Consider the following 16085-nt stretch of genomic DNA (forward strand, 5'->3'; position numbering starts at 1 on the left):
CAATGAGATATTGACAATTAATTAACTAGAAGGTCTTAAAGCTATGATAAAAGCTGGTGACAGCTGATGAAGTTTAATTTCATTCTTTGTTTCTTTTCGTAGTAAAATAGAGCTATAAGGCCAATATTTGCAATTGATACCAATACATCTAATGAGCAATAATAACAATGCAGTTTGTAAGACATTACAAACCAGAGCTAGCTCAAATAAAACTAACTTAAAAACTATTAAATAAATTAACCTTTTCTATTTTTATATTCAACTTGTGTGTTTATGATGGTGCAAGACGGCCGTCTTTGGCTGAGGCGTGAAACTCTTTGGATTCCCTGGAGTGGGTCTGGCTGTAAATTCAGTGTGGAAATGGGTGCAGATTAAAGCTTCATTAGTCAAGGTTTTAGTAGCTATGTACTGTGCATGCCCTCCCCCACCCTCTGCATCTTTGCCTCTCTCCCTCAACACGTGTATTTAAACAGAATAACACATACACAGAAGCGGAATGAATTACTCAGACGATACATGAGGTTGTACACACACACACACAGACGTGCATACTGCGCCTCACTGTTCTGAAAAAGCTGTTTATTTCAGACACATGCACCATGTTTCTTTTATATCGCTGTTATCCAAACAAGCATTTGCGTCATTCTACTGTACTGTACATATTTTACATAAATTGTACATGCAATTTATCCAGTATCACACACACACACACACACACACACACGCACACACATATAGTACAGTGTTTTTTATGTCTTTCATCATTGTGCCCCCCCTACAACAAATTGTACCACATAGTGATTGTATACTGTATCTTTTATAGTTAACTGCTCTATGTATGATTTCTTTTTTGATTTCTCACCTTGTCATCATTTTTTGTAACTGGGCTTTTGTTTTGAGTGTTGTGACAGACCATTGTGCGGGATTTAGGGGGGTCAATTTGCAGAAATGTAAGCATTAAATGAAATAATGATGGAATGAAAACAAGAATTGTTGTTTTTTGATACCTCTAGCTCTTTAAATTTACAGAGGGAGCAGGTCCTCTTCCACAGAATCGGCCATGATGCACTGCCACGTTTCTACAGAAGCCCAGAATGGACAAACCAAACTGCCATTAGCCGGTCTGTCTAGTTTTGTTATTTCCTGTTTTACAATTACAATCACAATTGCAATTACAAATGGTCATTTGGCAGATGCTTTTATCCAAAGCGACGTACATATGAATTCACACACTGATGGTGCAGCATCGGGGGCAGTTTTGGGGTTCAGTATCTTGCCCAAGGATACTTCGGCATATGGACTGCCGAGGCCGGAGATCAAACCACCGACCTCCCAATTGGCAGATGGCCGCTACCTCCTGAGCCACAGCCGCCCTGTTTTATGTCGAAGGTTTTCCTCGTGTCACATTTTGCTTTACTTCCTGTGTTTTCCCGCCTCTGTAATTATATGGTTGTTTTCACCTGTGTCCATGTGTTTCCCTCAGTCTTTGTCGGTTTGCCTTCGTTCCTTCTGGTGTCATGTGTTCCTTTCAGTTTGAGTTTTCTGGTGGATTTATTTGCCTAATTGGACTCTTTACTCTGGTTTTGTTTCTCGCCTGCCTCCTTGCTTGTGAGTCTTTGTCTAGTCACCTTAGTTAATACAGATCTTGTATTGCACCAGCACTGTCATTTGGTCTGCGATTGGGTTTAACCCTGTTAGTCCATGACACAATTTCGACACAAACACTGGCTCTAAAGAGGCCTTTTCTGTTTTTCATGGCCACAGTAATGGAATATGAGACAAGGAGGGCTGTTCAGTTGGTTGCAATCAGCAATGTCCCCGCCACATGCCAATTAATTCCTCACGTTGCTCCTTTTTAGTGTGCTTTTAATTGTAAAAATTATGACATTCACAGCTAGAAAAGTGTTTCTTGAGTCATGCTCGAAACACAAAATAAACAGAAATATAATCTAATTACTGCATCAGCATTAGTGAATTGTGTGAAATGATCAAGTCCACTGGACCCCGATACTCGAGAGTATGGTGTTTTGAGTTTCCTGAGGCATTTTGCTTAACATCACACACTCCTCCATGGGTGACAGACATACCCTGTGGCACACTTCTCAATTTTCCATGTATTTATTCTCTCCCACACAGAATCCGGAAATATTTAGCTTCCTATTCTTCATGATAGTTAGTATAGTTAGTAACTGATTGCAAACTCTTGCTTTTGACAGGGGGGGCTTAGAGAGGAGGCAGAGGCCATTTGTAAATGGGAGGCTGACTCCCACTACCTGCCAGCAACTCCTTGACATGGCAACATCGACAGCGCGCGCGCACACACCATCATGCACAGAGCGAGTGAGAAAACTAAGGACAAAGAGCTCCCTGCCTGCTTTTGTCATTAAATTTGCTCTCTATTGGTCGCATCTCATAAATGAATTGACTTATTTTTTTCTTATTTCTTCTGTAAGTGGGGAAATAAAGAGCAAATCACTTCACTCACTGACTCAAAGCAGAAAAATGTTTTTTACTTGATAAAGCTTCCAGAGTGTGAACACGGTCCTCGACAGTGGGGTTGAGCTGCAAGATCATGACTGTCATATATACAAAAAAAAAAAAATCAGTTCTGCAGAATACAGCTGACTGAAATTTATTACATTTAATTGCTGTTCATTCTTCATTACTGCTCTCACCAGAGACTGCTCATTTAAAATAAAACACTTAAAATGTTGTCTGTTTACACAGTTAAGTATGGATATGCCACATATCTGTACCTACAGGATAACAGTACACTTGCATCAGGAGACAGAAAAAGAGAGGGGAACATCAAAGGGAATGCAGACCAGCCTCACACAGCCCTGCATGTTTAAAACGCATGCATAATACAAAACCAAAAGCCTGAGAAAAAGATTGTAGGAGAATGTTCAGGGTCAGTTCTGACACAACAGCGTTAGAAGGCGTAGTATCCTTTAGTCATGTTCTTCACCCTGTGTGTGTGTGTGTGTGTGTGTGTGTGTGTGTGTGTGGTTGAGTGTTTGTGAGGGCCTTTCATATTTTAGTAGATGTAATAGTGACAGGAGAGGAGGAGGAGTGTTTATTTCATTCTCATTCTGTTGTTACTCGAGTTTGTTTTAGTGCATAATACAGTAGTTCCTTCCAGCCCCTAAATTTATCTTTTGAGAATATGTTGAGTTTCAAAACATAAGCAGTGACCTGAGAGGAAATGCCGCTATTAGTGGGTGCTATTAATCACTATAATACTTCCAATGGGAAAAGCAAAATGGTAGAAAGCTTAAGTTGTGCAAGATGTAGTGAAAGCTGACAGACTCCAATTGATTTGACTCGGAGAAACCCTATCTGACTCTGTTTATTTGACAATCAACTGTAGGGAGTGACAGGACATTTGGAGAGAGAGAAGACGTTGATCTTAACCGGGAGAGCTTGCAGTTATATGGTAACACTAATCCCCCAGGAACCCCCCAAAAAAGATATATCAACACAACAACAGGCTGTTAACATGAACCGAAACTGTAGACTGTAGATAGTTAGAAGGATTAGAAAGCCAGCTAATAATCCTACAGTTGCATAAAGATGCTTTCAGGCTTAAGGAAGAAATATTACTAGAGGCACAAAAAACCAAACCACCATCTTCGTTATGTTGACATACAGACTCATTATATAATCTTTAACTTCACTTAGTCCCTAACACAGTACAGCAGTCTAAATTAATTTATTGTGGCATAAGTGCATTTCCACTATAGAAACGGAGATTGAAAAGACAGACTGCATAAAAAAATAAAAAAAAAAAAAGGAAAGGAAAAAGAAAAAAGAAAAGAAAGAAAGAAAGAAATCCAAGCAGGATTATGACAAATCACTCAGTTGCTTCGGGCAATTGATGAGACAGCCAACTTGGCCTAAATAGGTATCCAACAGAGAATCCATAATCTGTATTGTCTTCTTTAACAATCAGTTTGGAATTAGCTCTTGCTGTTGGATCGCTCGGGTGCCACAGCTGACGTCAGAAATGTGCGGAGTGTGGTTCACTTTGCTCCTCCCGTTTAAGTACAGACCGAGATCAGCAGTCACACTGTCTGTCTTTTCAGATGACACAAAGGGGATAGAATCAACTGTCCCCCCCCCCCTTTTTTTAGGAAGCTGCAAATAGCAATCTAAAACACAAAGGAAACAAACGTATGCAACCCCTTATAGCATTCAGCTTGTGGCTTTAGTTAAGTTAAAGCATTTGGAAAAGTCATTGTAATAGTTGCAGTGGCTGGGGTATCTTAATTATCCCACCGCTGCAGATTATTGTAGAATATGTGTAAACAAAGTGCCGTGTAGACCTTATTGTCTGTGCTTAATTAAATTTCCTCCTTGACCGAAAACTGCTCAATCATTGTCAGTGATGTGATTGCGTTGAATCCTTTCTCTTTGCCGTTTGCACGTCCCAACGTTGTCTTCTATATTTTACTTTGAACACAGTTTGTTGAGTTATATCTGATCATATATACTATGATCTACTTTTTAAAGGCTAGTAATGTAATACTGATTAGAAAAACAGGATCTGCTGAATGCAAACTCCAGGTAAAACAGGCTCCTGCTAAATGAAAGTGGTATGGTGATCTGAAGACTTTGACCATGATAAGCGAAGTGGTTGCATATTCATCTGTAGTGCAGTAATGTGACACCGGTGGAGGTTCCTGGTGAATCAGTAGGCAATTGGCCCCAATCCAAATGCAGACCCTGAATATATTATAATAATCGTGCTTCCTCCTGATACTGTGCACCATGCTGGTGGCCTCACGTCGGAGCTCAGGCGCAGGCAAGGTGACATTAGCTTGCTCTTGCAGCTCAGGCCCTGATGGACTCTGGTGACAGTCTTTTTTGTGCATTTTCTGCTTCAGTTGCAGCGAATCATATGATTTTCTCGCTTACAGCTCCAAAGCTGACGACCCTGATGCAACTAAGCACCATATTTCATAGCAGTCTTAATTTAGTGTTCAGTATGTGTACTCTGTTGTATGAATGTATTATATTTGACAACGAAAGACATACATTAAATGATTTATAAAGATAAATGATGATAAATAAAGATTCATTTGCGCACTATTTGATCCCTAAGTCATTTTTAAAGTTATTTTGGTTGAGCAAAGGGCATTTTTGATCCAAGAACTTTTCAATTTTCAGAAGTCAGTAAAAGCAATTGAAGAAACAAAAGCAGTTTTAGCCTTATTGTTCTCTCTGTTTGGCTCCTGAAAAACAACATTTCAATGATGTAATTCTTTTCATGCTTGCTGTGAAACTTTAAGGCTTGTGAAAGTTATCAACCCCCTCTCTCTCCAAAGGGTTGACCTGGAAAACACTGCCAGCCAAACTCATTTGAACAACATCAATGAAGGTGACCCCTGAACAGCAGGGCGCACACTGCAGTGGCAATGCTTCAAATGCAATTTAACTGGAAATCAGATGATCCTGCTTTATTCTCATTGAGTTCTTCTGTCAAAGAGTCATTTTGGAGATATAGTTATGGGTAATGTTGCAATTAGTGATGTGTTCTGCATTTAATTTTCCCTAAAATGAGGTTCTGTCAGAGCAAATGCAATATGTGAGCTGGGGACTGCGTAGGCCAACGCAAGAAGAAATCACTTTGGCCATGATTTGAATTGCTGATGAGGAAGACCTTTACTAGGCCTTCGGTGCAATCTAAAAGCTGTTTTTCACCTTTGTAATCAAATGCAGTTTTATCTGTTATAATGGCGCTTTAACATGCCTAAGATGTTTACTGGAGAATTTTGGTCTCTCTCATGCTTAAAAAGGCAACCCTTACTCTCTGCATGTATGCCTTCACCAAAGTTAAATTTTACAGTTTACTGTTAATGAGTGTTTTGTAATTGCTAATGCTGGCAATTACACAGTTGCCTCCTCTGCCCTATTCACAGCCCACAACAACAAACCTCTGATAGTGCATTCTCTGTATGTATGGCAAAAAATGGATGAGAGTGGTGCCGCACTCTATCCCTCTATCCGTCACTATTTATAGCCCAAACAATTAAGCTGAGAAGACCTTCATTAGCCTGCTGCTATTCAGCGGGACCCTGAGTCGCCTTGCCAGCCAGCTAAACAGGTGTTCCTTAATAATCACTGCTGAATTGCCAGCAACACTGGTTTGCGATTTTCCCTCCATATGTTTCAAGCTGCTAGCAGTTCTCTGCTGAGAAATGAATGACTTTCTAAGCCTCATTACAATATCTTACAGTACTTACAGGTGGCTGTTGGCTGGCAGTCTGACCCTTATATAAGACAAACTGCCAATGTTTATGACATTCAGCCCCAGTATCAAAATAACACATATCACAGTATTTATTATCTGCAGAAGTTATTACTATGCCAATAGTATTACGATCAGAATATAAAGTTATTGTTGTACCTGTACTCTTACTTACCGCAACACCTCTTTTGCTCTTGAAAAATTGATTGTTTGCTTTCCTCTGAAGGATGAACATACAGTAGTTTTATGAGGATGTTACCCCTGTGCTAATATACTGTGGTCAGCCAACACATACTTAGCTATATATGGACATATTTACTATGAGGCACCTTAATTACAACTGAACATATAAGGCCATTTTTAACATTGCAGATTGGCTGCAAGTCTCCACTAGAGCTGTGCCAAAAGCCAGGAGATGAGAGGCTGCCAGAGGTTTTGTAAATACTGCAGTGGCATGGCACCACTTGGGCCAGTTAGGCTTTGGTTCATTTGTTATCTCATCAAGCAGTGATAAAATATAATCACTGTGGGGTGTATATTGAGGGGTTGGTTTTGGTTTGGTTATCTTCATTTTTCACCCTAGCATATCTGCACATGCATGCAATGCGATAAAAAGCATGTAAGCCCTCAAATCAAAATGTATGCTTAAAAAAATATAACACCATTAAGTATCCTGTTTGAATATTAAAAAAATCCACAAATGATTGAAGTTATTCCACACTTGCGTGTAAATGCATAATCACAAAGCCATAATTTGTGAATTTTGCTGAATGAAATGTGTAAGCTACTTTTTATTATTTCTAAAAACACATATGTATTTGCTAAAAGTAAGCTGCAGAATTTTTAATTACTTAGTGACTCCAGCAAGCAAGCAGTCCGAACATACAATACAATAAACAATGAAACATCAGCACAGTTGGTAATAAAGCACACGATGAACAATCAAGCACCAGAAATATAATTTCAGTACAGTTAACAGTACAGCATGTAGTAAGCAACATCGCATAGCTCAACAAATTACTTAGGAAACAATATTGTAGTGAAAAATCGGATGCAACTGATGCAGTTAAAGTGAGCAAAGTATTTCAAAGACATTGGATTTAAAAACAGTTTTGAACTCTGTAATGGAGTCCAGCATGTGGACATGAGGGTGAGGGGTGTTCCAAAGTTTGGGTGCAGCATAAGAGAAGGCCTGAGCATTGATTGTGCTGAGGCTGATGGCTGGTAGTGCCAGCAGATGCGGACCGCAGGGAGCGAGAGGGTCTGTAAGTCTGAAGGAGGTCTGAGAGATAAACAGGGGATAGATTATGGAGCTGCTTTAAATGTTAATAGTAAGATTTTAAAGTTAATCCGCTGTGACACAGGGAGCCAATGTAGCTGAATCAGCAGAGGAGTGACATGTTCGGTAGACTTTGAAAGTGTAATATGAAATCATAACTTTCCTTATATACCAAACATCGCCACTGATCTTCCATCTGATGCGGAATAGTTACATGTCATATGAATAAAATTTGCATAAGACTGAGAGGCCCATGACAACACATTTGGGGTGCTGTAAATTCATATCTGGGATTCTGTATATCTCCTCCTGGACTACTGAACACCTTTCTTCTAGAAGCTGGTCTGGCCTCTTCTACTTCCCCATTAAGAAACTGTCTGCTGCTTTTAAACCAAATGAGAGGAGTTAATGTGATTGGACACCATGAAAGCCTGCCCCAACTTCATCTGCTGATAATATATTCCTCCCACTAACAATGCATTCATCCTGCTTCTGCCTCTATTCCAGATTGTACCAAACTATGCAAGGCTGGTGCTTAACTCTGACCAAAATTAGACACATCCACTTGCTCTTTCTCCCTGAGTTTGCTGGGTTTTCATCAGTTGAATTCATTAATTCATTGTCACATATTGCATAAAGAAAATTTCTCCAACTGTCTACTTTCGCTCTGCCTGTAAATTTATAACAGACTGAGGAATAGTCAGTGTGTCAGTATGTCTGCAGAGCCACCTATTCAAATCAGCAAATATTATTCTGGTTACAAAAAAATCACCGAGCTATTTTTCTTTCCTCTTCTTCAATTTCCCAATAATTTATTCATTTTCACATTGTGTTTCATTTGCAGGCATAATAAAAAAAATCTCTCACAGTTTGACTGCGTGTTTTCTGTCTTTTAAAAATACCTTAAAGATCCGGGAATGGAATGTTACCAGCCTTGAGTGATGTCTCCCACTATGGTAGAGTGATATTTCCATTCATTCTATCTACCTGCAGCATTGCACCAATTTAAATAGAGCTGTCAGTCTGCAGTCTTGCTGTAATTATGATGAAATACTAATTAGGGCAGACCTGACCTGTGCTGACATGCTCACACTCTGAAATGTCTACTCCAGATGGCAGCAGGTACAAAGGATGTCTGGGGAAGAGACCTTTTTCAGGGTTGTCTGCATTAGCATAGGGAAGACCACTCCTAGTAGGTTCAGATTCTAGACATGTCTCATTTGGTTTAGATTTTCAAATGAACAATCTGGCCAACGTGTGAAAAGACTGTCTGTCGAACAGAACCGAGTTAGGGGGCTGCAACAGGATTGGGGTCCAGTGGCTGCTTAGGGACCCGACAAAAATGCCGCAGGTGCGGTGTTTGTTTACCCCAGGAGGATGGCAGCAGCTGATCAACATAATCATGATGAGATGGAATTTCACAGACTCTTATTACTGAGTTTAATCATGTATGTAAATGCATTGTCGCTGTAGTGTGTTTCCTTCAAATAAAGTTTTTTGAACAAACAATTAGTGCTGTCATTTTTCTTGTTGAAACATTTCACTCACACATATCAAATGATGGTGCTGAAGGAAAAGTCAGAGGATTGCCAAATATACCAAATTTTCTGCCAATCCATCTGGTACCTGTTGAGACTTTCACAGCATACGTACAAAAATGTGGTGGTGGCGCTAACAGAAATGTCAAGCGATCATCAAAGTCAGCATTCATTCTCTGCAGACCGTGGGTGTCTGTATAAAATGTCAATCCATCCAGTAGCTGACATATTTCCATCTAGACCAAAGTGGTGCACCAGTTCACCAACTGACACACCAACATCACCACCACAAAAGCCATGACGCAAGCATGGCTAAAAACACATCTGTAATCTTCCCTCCATCCAAGCAGAACCTGTGGGTAAGTGGTTTGTACCCAGTTTCAGGGTCATGCACTTATAGTTGTTGATAGATGCAGAGACTTTCAACATCTTTACATTTAGTGGATAGTGGTGAAGCATATATATGGCTGAGTGGAAATAAAATAATAAAACACATTAAACATTAAATGACAAGCATAAATGGTGCTTTAAAGATCCCCTCCAGACATGTTTTAAGATGTATATAAAATGCTCTACTTTCAATAATAATTTGTGTCTGATATGGTTTTTCCACACAAAAAAAGTTCACTTATCGTGTTAAAATGCTTAAAATGACACATACTCCTTCTCCCTCATTTAAAATTTAAGAATCTATGAATATGTAATTATTTTTCATTTCCAAAGCTTAACTGCTGGACACTAGATGTCTCCTGCTTCATTGAGAGGTCAATTCTCAGTGTTTGTGCACTGGAGGCTTCAAGTTTCTGCATCGCACTTGTGCAAACTGAATATTGGACCAGGATTGGTGTCCAAACTAGTTGTGATGTCACCAATAAGGCTCATAAGCCCGCCCCTTGAAATTGGGTTTCCTGTGAGAACAGAGAAAGTTTCCACTTTCAGAAGATGAAGGTGAAAACATCCGTCTAGTGTCAAGATCTGCACAGACATCATTCTGCACAGTGACGCTTGAACATGTACAGTTCAGCTCCTGATCAGTGACAGAAAATAGTCAATTATGCACATATTACAGGAGTTGTCAGTGTGGTTCCAATGAGCCTTTTATCTCCATGATTCTCAGAGAAACATATCAGTGCATAAAGGTTACATTTCCTTACTTTCACCACTTTTTGCAGTGACAGAGATATTCAAAGCTGCCAATGTAAGCTTCCCAAACTTCTCTGTGCCTGTTCCACACTACAACTGCCAAGCTGGCGAGGGCAACATCATCAGCAAGGCATAGAAAAGAGGAGTTAAGGGGTCAGTTCTCTCTTTCGCTCTTTCTGTCTCCAGCTCCCTGACAGTCTGCGATACCAGCCACTTTGCTGTTCACCGGGGGAAAGTGTAGTGCATAGATAAGCACTGAGATGTGCACGGAAACAGCCACGAGTGTAAGTCTGAGGAGACAGTGACTGAATGAACTGCACATCTCATGAAACTGTTGACGGAACAGGTCAAAAGCCTGCTGAGTGATTTTACTACACATCCTACCCACACAATTTACCCAATTGTCAATTTGGTATTTCAGAATAGCACAGACACACACACACACACACACACACACACACACACACACACACATCTGGAAACATTTCCTTACAGAAGAGACATCTGAAATCAGAAAACGATGCATGTTTTCAACCAGAGCTGCAACTAACTATTATTGTCATTATTGATTAATCTGCCTATTATTTTCTCTAGTGATCGTTTGGTTTAGAAAATCCAGTGTGTGACATCATCAAACTGCTTGTTTTGTGCAACCAACCGTCCAAAACCCAAAGACATTCATTTTACAATCATATAAAACCCTGAAAAACAAAATTGGAGGTTGGTCCTCTGGAAAACAATTGGTGATTTTTCATTTAAAAAAAAAAAAAAAAAAAAAAAAAAAAAAAAACTACATGCAAAACTACAATCAATCAATTTTGAAACAATATTTTTTTCCTTCAAGTTGTAATGAACTGGTATGATTCTCCACACTGGACAGGTACTCATTTTATTTTGCTTTCATCTGTTCTTAAATACTTTGTGAATTGCATTTCTTTAAGAAGAACTTTGTAAAAGTATTCTGATAAGGGCTGATGAATTAATTTTAATTAAAAAGATTTGATCTGTTATTGCAGCAGAGGTTTGGACACACCTTCTCATTCAATAGTTTTTCTTTATTTTTCATCATTTCCTCAATTGCAGATTAATACTGAGGATGTCCACACTACGAAATAACACATATGGAACTATTTGGAAAGGAAAAAAGTGTAAATAAAGCAAAATATGTTTATATAGCCACCTTTAGCTTTGATGACAGCTTTGCACATTACAACCATCATCTTAACTCGGCTTCATAAGGAAGTCACCTGGAACACTTTTCCAACACTCCTGAATGAGTTTCCATACACGCTGAGCCGTTGTTGACTGTCATTCACACAGCCCAGGTCAGACCAAACGATCTCAGTTGGGTTCAGGTCAGGTCACTGTGGATGACATGTCATCTGATGCAGCACTCAGTCACTCTCTTTTTTGGTCAAATAGCCCTCTCACAGCCTGGAGGTGTGTTTTGGGTCATTGTCCTGTTGAAAAACAAATGATGGCCCCACAAAGCTCAAACCAGATGGGATGACATGTTGAATGCTGGTTAATTGTGCCTTGAATTCTGAATAAATCGCCAACAGTGTCACCAGCAAAGCATCCCCACACCATCACACCTCCTCCTTCATGCTTCACAGTGGGAACCACACATGCTGATACCGTCCATTCATCTTCTCTGCATCCCACAAAGACACAGCAGTTAGAATAAAAACCTCAATTTAGTACTCATTAGACCAAAGCACAGATTTCCACTGGTCTAATGTCCAGTCCTTGTGTTTCTTTGCCCAAGCAGTTCTCTTCTTCTTGTCGGTCTCCCTCAGTAGTGGTTTCTTTGCTGCAATTCGACCATGAAGGCCTGATTCACACAGTCTCTTTTGAACAGTTGATGTTGAGATGCGTCTGCTACTTGAACTCTGAAGCATTTATGTGGGCTCTAATATGAGCTGCTGCTAATTGGCGATTTCTGAGGCTGTTAACTGTAATGAACTTATCCTCTGCAGCAGAAGCAACTCTTGGTCTTCTTTTTTTGGGTTACTTTATGATTCCCTCAAAGTTCTTGAAATTTTCCAGGTTGATTGACCTTTACCATAACATGGATTACTACAGTAGTTAAATTGGGCTGGTTAGTGTATATCCAACACTACCTCTGCACAACACAACTGATAGTCTCAAATTAATTAAGGCAAGAAATTCCACTAATTATTTTTGGACAAGGCACACCTGTTCATTGAAAACCATTGCAGATGGCTACCCCATGAAACTGGCTGAGAGAACAAAAGACAATGTAAAAGATCCATACATCCCAATGCACAATATGGTGGGTGCTGGATCAAATGCAGATCTATTTATTCCAACTCTGCTGTGTGCAAAGCTGTCACCAAAGTGAAAGCTGTCTACTTTGAAGAATCTAAGATCTAAAATTTATTTTGCTTTGCTGCATTTTATTGTTGGCCTCATAATTCTGTATGCATTATTGCATAGTTTTGGTGTCTTCAGTATTACTTGGCAATGTTGAAAATAATAAAGAAAAACTATTGAATGAGAAGGTGTGTCTAAACAGTTGACTGCTACTGTATTTGAAGTGCTTGGTTTGTAGTTGTCAGAGTTGTAACATGAGTACACATCAGTAGATTTTGGTAAAAGCCAGCTGTGGCTCACTCTAGAGGTCCACCGGTGTGCTCCTGTTTCTCACTTGTTTTTGATGCTGTTCCTATTGTTTTCCTTGTTCAATAATATATAGCACATATGCTTGCTACTGAGACTAATGTCTTTGGTGTGGGATTTGTGCTGGATTAAGCTTCAAAATGCTGGCATGCTCAGTTCCCCATAGGGCTGCTGGTTTAGTGCAGTTTGAAGAAAATAGAACCAATATTATGCAGTCTAGTATTATTTTGCCATTGTGCGTAGAGTACGCAGTTGGGAGGTACTGGCTGATGGCTAAACAGGGCAAACTGAGAATAACAACCCATGTGACAAGTAAATTATTGTGCTGTGCTGCCACAATCATCCATGCATTCAATTCAGGCAGACATCGTGTTGTTTACCACAATGGCATGCGACACACATCCTTCCATGATGAATGGTGAGTGAATGAATCAAACTCTGCTCACTTTTTCAAGTGATCCCGTCTTGATGGAAGGACTTCATCAATTGAACTAATTGAAGTATGTTTGCTCTGATTTTGATGACGCATATAATTTCATTATGCATGGGTGAATGCTTTTTCTAACATCTTAATCAGCAGCAATTACCAGCCTTTCATCATCACGTCACTGCTTCGAGAATCACAAGTGGCATCAAGGGTTGTGCACACATGGCTCATCACCACATGCTCTCTCAGGGGTACAGCGCTTGTCCAGAATCTCAGAGGCCCTGATTGCATACAAACAGATGATGGTGTAATCTAAATGTGTGTGCAATGCTCCCTCTTATCTCAACAGGCCTGTGGGTGACAGAGTAGTGTGATTGCGGTAAATAGAAACCGCCCACCACCAGTACTCCAGTCCTGTAGGACACAGGCCACCAGTGTATGGTGTACTTGATTCTCAGTCTGTTTAGTACTTGACAATTATGGTAATGTGTAATTATAGTTGATACAGTGAGAGGTTAGACAAGACTTAACAAGAGGCAGGGACCCGTTATTGACACTAAGACGCCTGAATATAGATTCCAGGCCTTTTGATGATGTTGGAAGACAGCAAAGAGGCATATGTGTTTCCAGTAGAGCCAATATTCATCTGGGAAAAGCAGTAAATCTCTCAGAGGTCCACGCATTCATACAGCAAGTGTTCCAACGACGTGCCTTTTGACATCAACCTAAAACATGCCTCGTGGTGCATTTAGTGATGGTATTTAACATGCTGAATATCCTTAGTCATTCAGATACACTTTGATCTCTTCTATAATGAACTGTATGCTTTCACCACTGCTTCACTATGCACAGCTCTGACAGTGCAGGAGTAGCATTCAACATGCTATATGCAGGGGCAAACAGCAGAGAACTCTGAAGGACAAGCTAAACAAATCTGGACTTAGCTATTCAACACCTGAAGTGTGAAATGACCTTAAGTGTGAAGTGACCTGACGTAATGAATTATGTTAATGTCAATCCTGACAGATTGCATGATTACTCTCGCAGAGGGGAACTGTAGTTTAGCAACAAAATTACAACAAGTTGATCTCAGTGGAGAAGCCTTGCTATGCATCAGTTAGCCTGTCATTTTTATGTTAGTGTAACTGTATGGCATCAATCCCTGCAGTCTGGGCTGCAAGGATGACAGAATAACTGTAATTGCAGAGTTGGAAAAAAAAAAACAGGTTTTAAAAATATAAAGAATAAATACACTGATAACAATCTGGAGGGAGAATACATGATGAAATCTGCCAGGTGTTGCAAATTAGTATTTTTTCTTGTCTGATATCAGATCTTGTGAGGTCAATGGGTAAGAAATGCTTGGCTAGAAAGCAGCACTGCACAATGTTTTACAGTAATATCTGAGATGCGAGTCAGAAAACATGTGTGTGTGTGTGTGTGTGTGTGTGTGTGTGTGTGTGTGTGTGTGAGAAGGTTGGAAACTTCTATTACTCACCAGTAGGCTTCACAAAATGGTCCTGGTTGCCATTCAGGTGGAATAAACAAGAATCACCAACGGTGGAATTGAAGCAAAGGAGAATTTTGTAGCGGTTTTCTTCTTTTTAGAAAGCAAATCTACTTTTGCTCTTCGGTTTTTCTTGTCTTCGTTTCACTCCCACATTGACCCAAAAACTCAATAGCCATACAGGACAAGAAAAAAGAAAAGCTGAGGCCTATTTGGAGAACAACTTCTCATATGTACTTCTCCACGGCAGTAACTCCTGTAGTAACGTCTGACTTCTTTCCACTGGATGAGACAGAGCTGTGATAAAACCCCTGGAGATCGCAGAGGAGTACTCAGGAGATTTGCATAATGTGCAAAATGCCTCTTGAGTCTTCTGCTGGTGCTAATGTCTGACCTGTAGAGAGACCCACGCTGATTCTCATTCAAGCCACACTTTCCCTTGGCATGAATACCCCTTCAAATCAAGATACGGAAAAGGGTAAGAGATTGACTGAAGAGTATCAGGAGGAAGAGGGAACTGATATGCTGCAAGGCAAAGCTGGAAAAGCCAGTATAGTATTCCACAAATCATATCGCTGGTGGCATTGAATAGGTGTTGTGCTCCCGGCGTGTATCCCCTGCGCCTCCGCCTCTTTGTGTCCACCTTGTCTCCAGCTTTGGTGGAGGCACTGAGTGATGGAGCAGTGCCGCCGCCGCTGCCGCTGCCGCTGCCGCTGCGTCCTTCCTGCTACAGCAGCAGTCTCTGCTCAAATAAATGCCTGGTCTGTCACAGTTCTCTGCTGCAACGCATTAGATTCATCCTTCCTCTCTCTCATACACTCCCTCTCTCTTTCTGCCCTCCTCCCTCCTTGCTCACTCTCCTTCTTTCACTTGCACTCAGTCACACGTGAGGAGACACAGTGGGAGCCTAGAATACAAATAGGCTGTCTTCCTTAAAGACGTGATTGTGCTCCTTGAATTTGATCAGGGTTTTTTTTAAGCCAAAGTGAGGGGATGGATGAAGTAGATGTGATCTATAGATCCCTGACTTGCCGTCTTTGATCTGCCTTATCTCCACTGGACAAAGCTGTCTGTGAGTGTTGCTGCGACGCTGGATGACAGATTATTCCCATCAAGAAAAAAAAACAAAAAAAGACAGAGAAAGTAGAAGAAGTCTGTTTCAGAGAACACAGCTGTTGTGGAATCCTGGTTTGATTCTGGGTCTGTGCACAGTGTCACAAGTTTTGAGATAGTGGCATCTCTGTCCCTGCTGGAAAGAAAGAAAAAAAAAAAAAAACACCACATAGCCCTAACCTCAA

General features: G+C 40.3%; 1 protein-coding gene across 2 annotated transcripts in view; it reads right to left on the minus strand.

Moving 5' to 3' along the window:
• Positions 1–15486, minus strand: part of lrrc4ca (leucine rich repeat containing 4C, genome duplicate a) — a 162119-nt gene extending 146633 nt beyond the window's left edge. For both annotated transcript variants that reach the window (XM_076733482.1, XM_076733483.1), the window contains exon 1: positions 14779–15486. The gene's annotated coding sequence lies outside the window, so the exon portion shown is untranslated. The remainder of the gene's footprint in view (positions 1–14778) is intronic.
• Positions 15487–16085: the final 599 nt, after the last annotated feature.

The sequence above is a fragment of the Chaetodon auriga genome, chromosome 6, assembly GCF_051107435.1.
Source record: "Chaetodon auriga isolate fChaAug3 chromosome 6, fChaAug3.hap1, whole genome shotgun sequence".
Lineage (NCBI taxonomy): Eukaryota > Metazoa > Chordata > Actinopteri > Chaetodontiformes > Chaetodontidae > Chaetodon > Chaetodon auriga.